The sequence below is a fragment of the Bufo gargarizans genome, chromosome 1, assembly GCF_014858855.1.
Source record: "Bufo gargarizans isolate SCDJY-AF-19 chromosome 1, ASM1485885v1, whole genome shotgun sequence".
Classification (NCBI taxonomy): Eukaryota; Metazoa; Chordata; class Amphibia; order Anura; family Bufonidae; genus Bufo; species Bufo gargarizans.
The window spans coordinates 16,953,520-16,970,713 of record NC_058080.1 but is presented as its reverse complement, the minus strand read 5'-3'; positions in this window follow the sequence as shown (position 1 = coordinate 16,970,713).

The following is a 17,194-nucleotide window of genomic DNA, read 5'->3' as shown; positions in this document are numbered from 1 at the left end:
AACCTGAACTGGTCCATAAAAAGTGGGATTTTGAAGATTTCTCAAAAATTTCAAAATTTGCTTCTAAACTTCTAAGCCTTGTAACATCCCCAAAAAATAAAATATCATTCCCAAAATGCTACAAACATGAAGTAGACATATGGGGAATGTAAAGTCATCACAATTTTTGGGGGTATTACTATGTATTACAGAAGTAGAGAAACTGAAACTTTGAAATTTGCTAATTTTTCAAAATTTTTGGTAAAAAATGTATTTTTTTATGCAAAAAAATTAACTTTTTTGACCCAATTTTAGCAGTGTCATGAAGTACAATATGTGACGAAAAAACAATCTCAGAACGGCCTGGGTAAGTCGAAGCGTTTTAAAGTTATGAGCACTTAAAGTGACACTGGTCAGATTTGCAAAAAATGGCCTGGTCCTTAAGGGGTTAAGGCATATAGCCTAATGTCCGATTTTAAAATTAATTCCAATAAATCCTTGGTCTTTGTCTGGGTATTCCCCAATCGACCCGACTCCTGCTAATGAAGAACTCCCCTTTTAATTGGTCATCCCCTAACATCACGTATCTAGGGATCAAAATTAGCCCAGACATAACGGAGCTTTTCTCCCTTAACTATATTCCCTTGAGGAAGTCTATCTTTGATTCTATTGATAACCTGGCTCGAGCCAATCCGACTCGCTCTTGGTTTGGGCGAAAGAACCTCCTCTCCTCCCTGATACTACCCAGACTTACATACCTGCAACAAGCTCTCCCCATCTCCGTCCCCAAACATTATTATGTCTCGATAATGAGGAAATTTAGTTCCTTCATCTGGAATGGGAAGAAGGCGAGGCTCTCCCACTCTCTTCTTATTAAGCCCAGAAACGCGGGAGGGATAGGCTTACCAAGCCCGGAGTTATATGGGAAGGCTATTCTTCTCTCTCGAGCACTAACTTGGTTGAACCCTCCCCAGCACTCTGTAGTGGCTCAGATCGAAATAGATATACATAACATACCAGCTAGGGCGCTCTTACTAGGTCAGGAGACCGCTCTTCCCGGCCATACGTCCACATACCCGATTATCCGGGCTACACTGGAAGCGTGGAAGTGGCTGTCACATACACACTGCTCCATCCCTTTCCCATCGCCTACCCTGACTGTATCAGACGCACTGAACACGGCCCCCCTAACATTAAGGAAGGCCACTTCACCAGGATTGCTGTCCTCCTCGACACCACTAATATCCTTAGCTCTCCCGAATGGAGAATGGATGGACTCTAGGGACACAAATGCCCTACTTAATCCCCACCCATGGGATTTTATCCAGGTAGCTTACCTTAGGGCTTACTTAAAGCAGCACATCAAGGTAGGAGACCTCCTTCGTCCCTTAGTCTGGCTTGAAGCCTTGTCTGTCTCACATACTCTACCCAGAAAGCTTACCTCACGGCTGTACAGCAAACTACGCCTACCCCCCATGCTAGCTAAACCCTCTTTTGTCAGGCAATGGGAATTAGATCTAAGTATCACAATCCCCTTTGAGTCTCTGCCCAGACTTCTTGACTCCCCCCATGGTGCCTCCCGCTGTGTTAGGATCCGGGAAAACAGTTATAAAATCCTCACAAGGTGGTACAACACCCCGGATAAGACATCAAGATATGCTGGGTCCGGATCTGACACTTGCTGGAGGTGCCTTGGGGAGAGAGGTACTTTCCTCCATGTTTGGTGGACATGCCCCCCATACAGAGGTGGTGGAGTGACATCTTCGCTACTGCAAATAAGGTTTGTGGAACAAAGTTCCAGCCCTCCCCACAAATTGCCCTTCTTTCGCTCCCTCAGGGTTTCGGAAAGGCCAAACCCCCATTTGTTTTTACGCAGATGATCTTAGCGGCCCGTCTTCTGCTTCCCAAATTCTGGCTCCAGACTACGGTCCCAACTTTAGATCAGTGGATGCAGAAAATTGATCAGATCCATAGATTTGAGGAGCTATCTTCGTGGGAATCCCGTACACATCTAGCTTTCCTTAAAAAATGGTTACTGTGGGCAATTTTCAGATCCCCCAAACCCTAGGCCTCTTATGGGAATCCACTAGGGACACTGACCCTTTAGCTACTGACCATAGAAGTTCAAATCCATTTTACGTCTACTCGATTACACGCTCCCCATGCATAGGCGTCAACTTGTCTTTTCGCCAGGGTCTTCTCACCTCTCTAGGTATTAATGGAGTGATCCTTTGTTACCTCACTTAGAGTGAAGTTGCTTTTTTTTGTCAATAGTGGTCGACGGCCCTGTATATTTGCATCTGTATACTTTGCTTATGATGATCCTTCCATGTATTTGACATATATCTACATTTGTAAGTCGAGGCCTGCGAGCCTACACCTTGTTACTTGTCCCTGTGTTATATTGTATAACCTACAATAAAAAAAAAAAAAAAAAAAAAAAGATTATTATTTGTATGTGTTCTATGTAACTTTAAGCCATTTACCTATCCATATTTGTTCGCAGGGCAATTGCCCTGCTCTTACCCCCATTTTGCTTCCTTTTGCAGCCTTCTAGCCCTATCTATGACTATTTTAACGCCATTTTACAGCTCTAAAGTTTGGGTCTACATTGAACTCAATTGTGTTCAGCTCGGGACCCAAACCGCACTTTGAAATAAAGCTCGGCTGAACCTGTCGCACACGAACATCCAAGGGTTCGCTCATCCCTAGTCTCTAATTGATTTTTGCAGGCACAGCCAAAACACAAGTTTTCAGATTGCCAGCTGCCCACAGAATAGTGTTTGGCCCATTAGGAGCAACCCTCCTTCCCAGTGTCATGTAATCCTTCACCTTCAGTCTCCCTCCTGTTTTCCCTACCAATTTTCACAGTAAAATTACACTGAAGCAGTTTTTCAGCTTTTCATCCGGAGCAAATTGCGAAAACTTTAGATTTGTTTGGCATTAGAATTTTTGTGAAATTCATAATGAATCTGATTTTAGAATCAATTCACTCATGTCTATCCTGCATGTCAGATTGTTTGATGTACAACTCATACAATATGGACTCGGCTATTACTGTTTTTTCTTTTTCCTAGATCAGTTATGGGGCAAGAGATTCTCTTCTAAGTGATAAAAGGCTTTACCCAAACTTCTTTCGAACTGTCCCCGATGACCAGATACAATATTCAGCATTTGTGAAGCTACTGGAGAGGTTCCAGTGGAACTGGGTTGGGATCATCACATCAGATGATGACAGTGGACGGCAGGAGTTACAGCAGTTAATTAAGAAGTTTATACATCATCAGATTTGTGTGGAGTTCAGCATCCTCGTATCTGTGTATACTTATGAGCATGTCCCTGTATCTTTACAGACATCGTCCACTGATGTTATTATTATTTGTGGCACCTATAGTGCAGCTTACATCAGGTTTTTGTACAATGCAGTTGATGTTCTGAGTAACAAGACTCTCATTCTTCCAATTTCATGGTCATTTGCTACAGAGCTCGTACGTTATAGAAAAGGAGAAGTTCCTGCTAATTGCAGTTTGGTGTTTTCACCTCACAGATACAATATTTCTGGGATGCAGGAGTATTTTTCTAAAGTACAGTTTTATAATCAACCTTCTGATCCGTTGTTGGAAGATATTTGGATGGGTGTATTCCATTGTTTTTCAAGAAATAAATTGAAGAACTTGCTTATTACAAGAACATATACCTTTCCTTTCCATAACTGCTCAGGAGAGGAGCGATTTCAAGGTGACCTCTTTTATTTTCCTGAAGATTTAACCCCTTATCAAGTGTACATGGCAGTCTTACTGATGGCTCGGGCTTTACATAATATAGATATGGCTCTTCATAATCATGGGGAACACAGTATTTCAGTAGGTGAATATAAATACAAGGTGAGTAGGATACGCTGATTATATATATAACAGCCATGACTGAAGGACTTGTCTATATATATATATATATATATATACACTGTATTTCTAATGACATAGACAATGTTTGCAAAAATAGTAAGTCAGTAGTGTAGTGAGTGCTGGATACCAATTCAAAGATGTTAAAGTCTCTTAGACTTATAATTGTTGAAAATTCTCACATACAGGTACTAGCTCCTAAAATGATTGTCCTCTTTCTTATTACAGCAGTTGACCAATGTGATGTAAAATGAATATATGGTACTTAGAGATGAGCGAATCAAAGTTGACGAAGTGGAATTGGATCCGGATTCCAGGAAAAATGTGATTTGCCCGAAGTCAAATTTCCTCACGCTTCGTGGTAACAAACCACATTTTTTCTAAGAAGCCCGGGAACGAGGGAGCACCCACAATGCCATGCAGACAGCCAATCAGCAGATAGCCAGCCCTTATGATGTCACAGCCCTATAAAAAGTCTCATCCTGCCTGATCTCCGCCATTTTAAAGTGAAGTTAGTTCAGGGAGAGACGTTACAGGCACTAGGGACAGTGTTTAGGAAAGACTTTATAAAAAAAAAAAATATTGAGCTGTTCAGGGAAAGATTATTCATAGTGTAGGGAAAGGATAGGGAGGCATTATCCACACCGTAGGGAGAGAGCAGGACCATTAGGAGAGTGTAAAGCCTGGCCAATAGAAGCTATTCTATTACACCTTGCTGCACTAATTGGGGTTACTAAAAGTGATCTCTTACTTCAGATTTTAGGTTGTTTTAACCCGTAGGATACCAGCGCCGTACATGTATGGCGCAGAAAAGTGGGTCTGAAATCCCAGAGCCGTAGCTGCGCCCAGGACCTACAGCGCTCTGATCTGGTGATGAGCAGCAGGGGTAATATTCGAATTTGCATTATTTCGCAAATATTTGGACAAATGATTTTCATAAATTAGCGAATTTGAGAATTTGCCATTATTTTCTTCATTGCAAAAATCGGCAATGTAATATGCGCGTATTGCACAAGGAATATAGGCGTGGGTCACTAATGCTACATTTTCAAGCTGTTAGAAGTTTCCTGAGACTGGAGAAAATGGTCGGCAGAACATTACAATAGCTTTATATGCAGATAGAGTGCTCCAATATATTTGTGCACATGTATGTATGGACAGCAGAACCTATCACGCCACCTAACACCCTGCACTATATCACTATCTAACCTACACTGACTATCTGTATTATATATATAAGCTAACTAACTATGTAATGTAATAACACAGCAAAGCACAGAGCACAGCAATGTCACTGCTCTCTCTCTCTCTGAACTGTAGAAAATGGCTGCTGGGGAGTTTCTTATATAGTAAGGGGCAGGCAACTTTCCTATTGGTTGCTAGGGATGTTGCTAAGTTCAGACAAAGACATTGCATCCTTCTCATTGGCCCACAAGCAAGAAGCAGGGAGGGATCATGGGTTCAGATGATCTAGAATATTTGTGAATATTTGAACATGTAGTACTAAATTCTAAATCTTCACAAATTCTCAAAGTGGAGATATTCGCGATTATAATTTGCAATTTTGAATATTCGCTGATCGGGTGTAAGAATCTGTTATATAAAAATATCACATGACCTAACCCCTCATGTGAACAATAAAAAAATTGTGTAAAAAGCCTTTTTTTACATCACAAAAAAGTGTAATACCAAGCGATCAAAAAGTCATACGCACCCCAAAGTTGACCAATCAAAACATCATCTCCTCCCACAACAAAATGAGAATCTACCTGAGACAATCGGCCAAAAAAAAAAAACTATGGCTCTTAGAATATGGAAACACTAAAAAATATATTTTTTTCAAAAAATACTTTATTATGTAAAACTGAAACAACAAAAAAAGTTGTTTATTTGGCATTGTCGTGTCCTTATCAACTTGCTGTATAAAAACACCACATGATCTAACCTGTCTGATGAACATTGTAAATAACAAAAAATAAAAACGGTGCCAAAACTGTTATTTTTTGTTACCTTGCCTCACAAAAAGTGTAATATAGAGCAACCAAAAATCATATGCACCCTAAAATATTACCAACAAAACTGCCACCTTATCCCGTGGCTTCCAAAATGGGGTCAATTTTGGAGGTTCTACTGTAGGGGGTGCATCAGGGGGTCTTCAAATTTGACTTGGCAACTTAAACTTATCTCAGTGAAATATGCCCTTCAAAAACCATATGGCGTTGCTTTCCTTCTGTGCCCTGCCGTGTGCCCGTACAGCAGTTTATGACCACATATGGGGTGTTTCTGTAAACTACAGAATCTGGGCATAAATATTGAGTTTTGTTTGGAAAAAATGCATTAAAATGGAAAATCTGCCCAAAAATTTGAAATTCTGAAATTTCATTTGCATTTTCTTTTAATTCTTGTGGAACACCTAAAGAGTTACCAAAGTTTTTAACATCAGTTTTTAATACCTTGAGGGGTGTAGTTTCTAAAATGGGTCATTTTTGGGTGGTTTCTATTATGTAAGCCTCACAAAGTGACTTCAGACCTGATCTGGTCTTTAAAAAGTGGGTTTTGGAAATTTTCTAAAAAAATTTAAAGATTTGCTTCTAAACTTCAAAGCCTTCTAATGTCCGCAAAAATAAAATGGCATTCACAAAATGATGTAAACATAAAGTAGACATATGGGAAATGTAAAGTAATAACTATTTATATGAGGTATCACTATCTGTTTTAAAAGCAGAGAAATACAAATTTAGACAGTTGCTAATTTTTCAATTTTTTTGTAAATTTGGTACTTTTTTTTACAATAAAAAGGAAAAATATTGACTGAAATTTACCACTATAATGAAGTACAATATGTCATGAGAAAACAATCTCAGAATGGCTTGGATAAGTAAAAGCGTTCCAAGGTTATTACCACATAAAGTGACAAATGTCAGATTTGCAAAAACCGGCTTGGGATTTTAGGTGAAAAGTGGCCCGGTACTGAAGGGGTTAAACAGTGATTGCAGTAATCCAGGCATCTGTTATTGGGTTGGAAGTGCTGTCTGATACAGCCAGTTTTGGGGTGTATTTAGTTGATATCTAACTACTTGCATTCATCTTTGTTTCTGCACTGAAAGTGCCTCCTGATACAGACAGTTTTGGGGTGTGTTTATTTTAAATATAAAAAAGTACCTCCATTCATCCTTGTTTTCAGGGTGAATTTGCGGCCTGATACAAACAGTTTTGGGGTGTATTCAATTTAAATATATAAAAGTACCTCCATTCACCCTTGCATCTGGGGTTAAATTGCTGTTTAAAACAACCAGTTTTGGGGTGTATTTAGTTGATATATATGTACCTCCATTCCTCCTTGATTCTGGGGTGAAATTTCAATCTGATACAAACAGTTTTGGGGTATATTAAGTTTATATATAAGTACTTGCGGTCTGGCATGCTTCATGGGTGAAGAAAGCACGGTCCTCGGATTTAAGAAAAAGATACTAGAGGTGATCACACCATAAGGGCAGAGAACGGGTTAGCCGCCAGGGCCGCCTTTGTCAAAGCAAAGAACTTCTCTACACAACTGCAGACAAGAATAGGACATGTTCTACTTTTCTGTGCGCAGCCATGGCCCCGGAAGTTAGGGGCCGAAGCCTGGAAGTTCGGGGCCGCGCTCCGGAAATGCGGAAGTGGATAGCACATAGTGTGCTCTCCGCATCTCTTCCGGCCCCATAGAGAATGAATGGGTCCGCACCCGTTCCCGATATTGCAGAACAGATGCGGACCCATTTGTGGATGTGTGAATGGACCCTTAGGGTGTTCAAATTCTTTTACACTTAATTTGATGCGTCAATCAGTAGGTGCAGAGTCGGTGCAAAATTGCGGCCTGACACTATTGCTCTTTTACCTTTGCAGTTAATGTTACAGTACAGTATGTCCGACAGACAGGTGAGGAGGCGATGATGTGGCCGATCGCACGTGGGAGCCAGTTGAAGAGGGTGGCAGTGCATGAAGCAGCAGCTGAACCAGCAGGGTAGTAGCATGAAAATGCCAGGCCCCTTTACATGTGAGAACAGTGGCACAGTGGGCACCCTCCCCCACCGGGCATGGTCGCAGTCGCACCCTCTGCGACCATGACCATTACGCACCTGACTCTATCACATCTTCTTCAAAAAGCCAGTTCTCACATGGCACTTTGGTGGTTAGGGACCTTCCCTGTATACACATATCATTGTTACAGCAAGTCTTATCACAGCCAGAACATCTGCAAGACACTCCAACCTCACTGCAGTCTTCTCATCTAAAGCCATTTCCGTGGCATACCTGCAGATAATTAATTGGGCCATCACTTATATATCCAGGCCGTGGCTGTGGCCTATTATACTGGGACTTGTTTATGGCCTTTCTTTTTGAGCTCATCTCTTGCCAGGGGTACACTCTATGTTTGGACATTTTTCCACATACATAACAGGGGGAAACTCTCCTCCTGCTCTTCAAGACAGTGGCGTGCCTAGGGTGTTTGGCACTAGTGGCGGATCGTTTCTGTCACACACCCCCAATACTTAAAACAATTGTACCCCCTCACAGTAGTATTGCTCTCATTGTACAACCTTCACAGTAGTTTTGTACAGATGTGTGCCCCCTCACAGTCGTTATGCCCACATTGTGCCCTCTCACAGTAACTATGCCCACATTGTGCCCCCTCACAGTAGCTATGCCCTCTCTGTTCCCCTTTTACAGTTGTAATGCCTTCTTTGTGCCCCCTTCACAGTAATAGTCCCCATTGTGCACCCTTCACAGCAATAATCACCATTGTGCCCCCTTCATAGTAATAATCCCCACTGTGCCCCCTTCATAATAATAATACCCATTGTGCCCCCTTTATAGTAATCATACTTACTGTGCCTCCTGCACAGTAATAATGCCCACTGTGCCCCTTTAATAGTAGTAATGCCCTCTGTGCCCCCTTCACAGTAATAATGCCCTCTGTGCCCCCTTCACAGTAATAATGCCCACTGTGCTAGTAATGCCCTCTGTGCCCCTCCATAGTAGAACTCTGCATTGTGCCCCTTCACAGTAATAATGCCCACTGTGCCCCTTCACAGTAATAATGCCCTCTGTGCCCCCTTCATTGTAGTAATGTCCTCTGGCTCTGTGCCCCCTCCATAGTAATAAAGTCCTCTGTGCCTCCTCCATAGTAATAAAGTCCTCTGTGCCCCCTCCATAGTAATAAAGACTTCTGTGCCACCTACATAGTAATAAAAAGCTCTGTGCCCCCTCCATAGTAATAAAACCCTCAGTGCCCCCTCTGTATAAAAAAAATAAAAAAATAAAAAACACAGTAACTACTCACCTTGTCCCATTCCTGAAGCTCACAGTCCTCTCTTCCCTGCAGGCACAGATCGCTCTGCAGCACTGTGTGGGCGGAGCATATGCAGATTACGAGGCTGCAGGCCCCATCCACACAGGCCAGCAGCGCGATCCGTACCTGCAGGCTAAATGGTGGAGTGGAGAGAAGTCTTCCTGCTTCACCATTTAGAGTGCCGTCAGCCTGAAGGAGGGGAGGAACGCTGGGAGCTGAGTTGTGAGTGACAGGACCCAGCACCCTGCAGTCCAGCAATGACTGCAGCGCTTCCATTTGTATTGATGGAATCGATCTTTGCTTCTGTCATCACCCCCCCTGAGAGCCGGCACCCGGGCGGACCACCCCCTTTCCTTGGCATGCCACTGCTTCAATGATCTCTGATGACTGGAAAATATTTACCTGCTGCAGCAGACTCCTACAGGTGAACAAGAGAGAATCTGCTCCAGACTGCTTCTTGATGAAGCTTATTACTCACACATAGTGAGTAGGTGAGAATACAATATGTGGATCTTGCCACTGACAACAAATGGTGACTCTTCTTATGCTTGCATTGAGCCTTTCCTTTCACTCTTCAAAGCGGCTGACCTCTCTATCACATCATCATTCACAATGATGGACAATCATCTTTCTGTGCTCTGACTCCGAGAATAATCAGGCAATATATACAGTGGCATGCAAAATTTTTGGCACCCCTACTCAAAATTACAGTCACTGTGAACAGTAGTAGGGAAGTGAGCAAGGAATCATAAATCCGAAGTTGCTTCATTCAAAACTTTGTTTGACTGCTGTATGGAGACCCGTCTTTGTACAGCATTCAAATGTATGGGTTCCGCCGAGGCGAAATATGTTGAGTCCGAAGTCATTAGATTTCGGTGAAGAACTTTACTATTCAATTTTATAACTTGTAAACTAATTTAAAACTGCAATCCGAAGTCAGCTTTGATACCGACTGGTACCTCAGTACTGAAACAGACTTTGGATTGCAGTTTTGAAATGGTTTTCAAAATATAAAATTGAATACCAAAGTTCTTTAATGAAGTCTTGCGAGACTTCAGACTTAACAAAATTCACCTCAGCAGAGACAATACATTTGAATACTGTACAGAGACGGGTCTCCATATAGCACTCAATTGAAGTCTTGAAGAAAGAGACTTAGAATTTATGATTGAAAGCTCGCTTTGCTCAACACTAGTGAACAGTCAAGCAAGTTGAAGATGATCTCCAAAAGGACATTTTAAGCAATATCAGTGTATTATTTTGGTTTTGTACAATTTTAAAGTGAAAAAAGAAAAGGAGTACCTTGAAAAAGTGGGAAGTCAAGAAGATTTAAGTGCTCTGATAACTCTGAATGAAATCTCAGACCTTAAATAGCCTATTAGGATTAAGACTTGTTGATAACCATCGTTAGGCCTCTTTCACACGAGCGTCGCTGGAAAATGCCAGATTTTTTTGCGCGAGTGCAAAACGTTTTAATGCGTTTTGCACACGCGTGAGAAAAATCGGCATCTTTGGTACCCAGACGGAACCCGGACTTCTTCACAGAAGTTCGGTTTTGGGTTAGGTGTTATTTAGATTTTATTATTTTCCCTTATAACATGGTTATAAGGGAAAATAATAGCATTCTTAATACAGAATGCTTACTAAAATGTCCATTGAGGGGTTAAAAATAATAAACAAATTCAACTCACCCCATCCATTTGGTCGCACAGCGTATCTCCTATTCTTTCTTTTGGACCTGGCAAAGGGACCTTTGATGATGTCACTGCACTCATCACATGATCCATCACATGGTCCATCACCATGGTGATGGATCATGTGATGAGCGCAGTGATGTCATCAAAGGTCCTTTTGCCAGGTCCTGAAGAAAGAAGAGGAGATACGCTACGCGGCCAAGTGGATGGGGTGAGTTAAATTTGTTTATTATTTTTAACCCCTCAATGGACATTTTACTAAGCATTCTGTATTAAGAATGCTATTATTTTCCCTTATACCATGTTATAAGGGAAAATGATAAAGATTGGGTCCCCATCACGATCATCTCTTAGCAACCATGCATGACAATCGCACCACATCTGCACTTGCTTGCGGATGCTTGCGATTTTCAAGCATCCCCATTCACTTCTATGGGGCCTGCGTTGCGTGAAAAATGCACAATATCAAGGATGCAGCGATTTTGACGCTATGCACAAGTGATGCGTGAAAATCACTGCTCATGTGCACAGCCCCATAGAAATTAATGTGTCCGTATTCAGTGTGGCACAATGCGTTCACCTCACGCATTGCACCTGAGCGGAAAACTCGCCCGTGAAAGAGGCCTTAGGAAAAGCCAGGTGATGTCATTTTTATAAATACCCAAACTCCTCTAACTTTGCCCCAAACAACAGCTGCCTAACTTCTAAACAGTTGCCTAACACAAAGCTGGAGAAGGCTATAAGAAGATAAAACTTTTTCAAGTTGCTCAATTCAAAATAAGAAGTGGCAGTTAAAACTAAAAAGGTTGTTCGCTTTTTACCTATTGATGACCTATCCTCAGTATAGGCCATCAATTTCAGATCTGCAGGGGCCTAACTCTCAGCTCCCCCACCGATCAGCTGTTTGAAGAGACTTCAGCGCTCGTACAACACTGTCTTCTCTTCATTGTTTCCTGCTCACTGCGGCATTTGCAGGGGTGAGCAAGTTTAATTACAAGCATGGCGCCTCTATTCTCTTCTATCAGATTGCTCTGTAGTATTCACTTTAAAAGACCAAGTCGTCCCATAAAAGTCAATTGAAACACCATAGTTGTAATTACACCTGATCACCATTGCAATAGCTTTGACCAGCAGGTAAACAGAGCAGAGAAGGCAATACTTGTATGATTTCAAACAGCTAATCGGTGGGCATGCTAGGAGCCGGACCCCGGACAATCTGATGTGAATGGCCTATCCTGAGGATAGAACATTAATAGCAAAAACCAGACAACTACTTTAACAGGAACAGTGGAGGTCAAGAAAAAAAATCTGGAAGACCAGGAACATTTTTATAGACCGCTGCTCATAGAATTTCTAGAAATGCAAATAGGATTGCTAGAAAGTTTGCAAAAGAACATCTAAACAAGCCTGATGCATTTTGGAAAAATGTCTTGTGAACTGAAGAGGATAAAATAGAACTCTTTGGTCATAATGAGCAAAGTTCTGTTTAAAGAAAAAAGGGCACAGAGTTTCATGAACAGAACACCTCTCCAAGCATTAAGCATGGGGGTGGATCAATCATGATTTGTGGTTGTGTTGCATCTGATGGCATAGGGAGCATTTCATGGATAGACGGAAGAGTGGATTCAATAAAATTCCATCAAATTATAGAAGCAACCATAACACCAACTATAAGTTAAAAAGCGGATGGCTTCTACAAATGGATAATGATCCTAAAGACATCTCAAAATCGTCAATAGACTACCTCAAAACGCACAATCTGAAGATTTTACCATGGCCCTCACAGACTCCTGATCTGAACATCATTAAAAATCTGTGCATAGACCCCAAAAGATCTGTGCATGCAAGACGGTCCAGGAATCACACAGAACTGAAAACATTGTGCAAGGAAGAATGGATGAAAATCTCTCAAACAACTATTTTTTAATTCTTGTTTGAGAGATTTTTATCTATTCTTCCTTGCAAAATGTTTTCAGTTCTGTGTGATTCCTGGGCCGTCTTGCATGTATGGATCTTTTGGGGTCTATGCACAGATTTCCAATGATGTTCAGATCAGGAGTCTTTGAGGGCCATGGTAAAATCTTCATACTCAATATGTAAAAATAGTCTTTAAAAATGTTAAAAGGGCCTGAGGCAAATCTTTGAACCACCTTTGGCAAGTATTTTGTAGCCAGCCAAGAATCTTTTTAGCTTCTTGGCTGGCTACACAATACTTGCCAAAGGTGGTTCAAAGATTTGCCTCAGGCCCTTTTAACATTTTTAAAGACTATTTTTACATATTGAGTATTTTATTTGTGATTGCTTGATATTAAAGTAAACCCCCTATCGTTTACTAAAGAATTAAGCATTATAGAAAAATAGTAAACCGTCTTTTTTTGGAAACTCACCTGATTGGAGTACCATGTTGTGTCCTCCAAAGCAAACTACTGGCCAGGGCATTTGCACAGGATTGGTAGCAGAACAAGCGGACTTGTTTGTATTCGCATTACTACAGCAATATTATTTTTGAGAACCACTTTGAAGAACCCATTCTGTATAAAGAATATATTCACCAATGTTTCATCAGGATAACTATTTGAGGACTGGTTAGCTGTTCAAAAACTCTGGTTAATCTGATATATATACTTGTGTAAAATTCCAAATATACTTATCCTAATACAGCAATATTTATAGTTGCGGTACCCTGGCGTAGTGTAGGATAACGGTTTGTGGTCTTTGGACTGGCGGCTATTATATGAATGTGGTGAATGTTTACATATATTATACACTGCTTAAGGAATTTATCAAGCTTGAGAAAATAAGATATCATTAGAGAAATATGAACCCCTCACAAGAAGCTGACAAATTTGGCATCCCTGAGACAACACAGTCTCCCAAACCTCATCTACATGAACATGATAAACCAACCTGTACTGGGCCAGTATGAAATTATGCTATGAGAGCTGAGGTCCTACCATACTTGTGCTATTAGAGGAAAAACAGACCATACTAATCACAGCCCCTGTCAAGAGGACTGACCTCCCCACATAGGGAGAAAAATACTGTAGGTCTGCTATTCCCCATTAGTGAATGGTATTGGAAAACGTCTGTTTTGAAAGAACTTTCTGGAACCATAAGACTCAATATAGGACATTGAGGGTTCTCAGAATGAAAAAGTAGGTGTGAAAGTTTTCATGCTTGATCCTAATTGATCACGTTGCATGATCAGTCTTACCTTTATCATTAGTGCCACCAGGGCTTTTTTTCTGGCAGAACGCAGCGGAACGGCGTTCCGCCACATTTTGACATCACAGCCTGCCATGCTCCAGCATTGCAGGCTGCGATGTATCACCGGGGAGGAACTGGGAGGAGGAGCTGGTGGCCGGTGTGTTCACTGTGCTCCGGCCCCGCCGCTCCAGTACAGTTATAAAATGAGCAATTCAATTAATAATGATTCATGCTGCCCCCTCTGTAGTATAACATTCAATATATCCTACTCACAGGGCTACTGTTATATCGTAATACAGGCCGGCCTACTTTATGAATAAAGCAGGCGGTGCAGGCACGTGACATCAGTCAGTCACGCTGCCGGTCATCTGCCCGGCCGGCTTGCATTACGATATAACAATAGCCCTGTGAGTAGGATATATTGAATGTTATACTACAAAGGGGGCAGCATGAATCATTATTAATTCAATTGCACATTTTATAACTGTACTGGAGCGGAAATGGGGGGCCTGTGGATGACACTGTTAAGGGGTGGGGGGGTAGAGTTGAGCGAATACCTGGATGTTCGGGTTCGAGAAGTTTGGCCGAACTTCCCGGAAATTTTCGGGTTCGGGATCCGAACCCGACCCGAACTTCGTCCCGAACCCGAACCCCATTGAAGTCAATGGGGACCAAAACTTTTCGGCACTAAAAAGGCTGTAAAACAGCCCAGGAAAGGGCTAGAGGGCAGCAAAATGTAGTTAAATCCCCTGCAAACAAATTTGGATAGGGAAATGAATAAAAATAAAAATAAAATAAATGAAAATTAACCAATATCAATTGGAGAAAGGTCCAATAGCAGAGAATCTGGCTTCATGTCAGCAGAGAATCAGTCTTCATGTCATAGCAGAGAATCAGGCTTCAAGTCACCCACCACTGGAACAGTCCATTGTCAGATATTTAGGCCCAGGCACCCAGGCAGAGGAGAGAGGTCACATAACAGAGAATCTGGCTTCATGTCAGCAGAGAATCAGTCTTCATGTCATAGCAGAGAATCATGCTTCACGTCACCCACCACTGTAACAGTCCATTGTCAGATATTTAGGCCCCGGAACCCAGGCAGAGGAGAGAGATCCCGTAATAGAGAATCTGGCTTCATGTCAGCAGAGAATCAGTCTTCATGTCATAGCAGAGAATCATGCTTCACGTCACCCAACATTGGAACAGTCCATTGTCATATAATTTAGGCCCCGGCACCCAGACAGAGGAGAAAGGTCCCATAACAGAGATTCAGGCTTCATGTCATTGACTCAGCAGAGAATCAGTCTTCATGTCATAGCAGAGAATCATGCTTCACGTCACCCAACACTGGAACAATCCATTGTCAGATATTTAGGCCCCGGCACCCAGGCAGAGGAGAGAGGTCCCATAACAGAGAATCTGGCTTCATAGTAACATAGTAACAAAGTCAGCAGAGAATCAGTCTTCATAGTAACATAGTAACATAGTAACATAGTACATAAGGCCGAAAAAAGACATTTGTCCATCGAGTTCGGCCTGTTATCCTGCAAGTTGATCCAGAGGAAGGCAAAATAAAAAAAATGTCAGCAGAGAATCAGTCTTCATGTCATAGCAGAGCATCAGGCTTCACGTCACCCAACACTGGAACAGTCCATTGTCATATATTTAGGCCCTGGCACCCAGGCAGAGGAGAGAGGTCCCATAACAGAAATTCAGGCTTCATGTCAGCAGAGAATCAGTCTTCATGTCATAGCAGAGAATCAGGCTTCACGTCACCCACCACTGTAACAGTCCATTGTCAGATATTTAGGCCCCGGCACCCAGGCAGAGGAGAGAGGTCCCATAACAAAGAATCTGGCTTCATGTCAGCAGAGAATCAGTCTTCATGTCATTGCAGAGAATCAGGCTTCACGTCACCCACCACTGTAACAATCCATTGTCAGATATTTAGGCCCCGGCACCCAGACAGAGGAGAGAGGTCCCATAACAGAGATTCAGGTTTCATGTCAGCAGAGAATCAGTCTGCATGTCATAGCAGAGAATCAGACTTCACGTCAGCCACCACTGCAACAGTCCATTGGCATATATTTAGGCCCAGGCACCCAGCCAGAGGAGAGGGGTCCCGTAACAGAGAATCTGGCTTCATGTCAGCAGAGAATCAGTCTGCATGTCATAGAAGAGAATCAGGCTTCACGTCAGCCACCACTGCAACAGTCCATTGGCATATATTTAGGCCCAGGCACCCAGGCAGAGGAGAGAGGTCCCGTAACAGAGAATCTGGCTTCATGTCAGCAGAGAATCAGTCTGCATGTCATAGCAGAGAATCAGGCTTCACGTCAGCCAACATTGGAACAGTCCATTGGCATTTATTTAGGTCCCGGCACCCAGACAGAGGAGATGTTCATTCAACTTTGGGTTGCCCCGCAATATAATGGTAAAATGAAAATAAAAAGAGGATTGAATGAGGAAGTGCCCTGGAGTACAATAATATATGGTTAAGGGGAGGTAGAAAATGTCTAATCTGCACAAGAGATGGACAGGTCCTGTGGGATCCATGCCTGGTTCATTTTTATGAACGTCAGCTCGTCCACATTGGCTGTAGACAGGCGGCTGCGTTTGTCTGTAATGACGCCCCCTGCCGTGCTGAATACACGTTCAGACAAAACGCTGGCCGCCGGGCAGGCCAGTACCTCCAAGGCATAAAAGGCTAGCTCTGGCCACGTGGACAATTTAGAGACCCAGAAGTTGAATGGGGCCGAACCATCAGTCAGTACGTGGAGGGGTGTGCACACGTACTGTTCCACCATGTTAGTGAAATGTTGCCTCCTACTAACACGTTGCGTATCAGGTGGTGCTGCAGTTAGCTGTGGCGTGTTGACAAAACTTTTCCACATCTCTGCCATGCTAACCCTGCCCTCAGAGGAGCTGGCCGTTACACAGCTGCCTTGGCGACCTCTTGCTCCTCCTCTGCCTTGGCCTTGGGCTTCCACTTGTTCCCCTGTGACATTTGGGAATGCTCTCAGTAGCGTGTCTACCAACGTGCGCTTGTACTCGCGCATCTTCCTATCACGCTCCAGTGA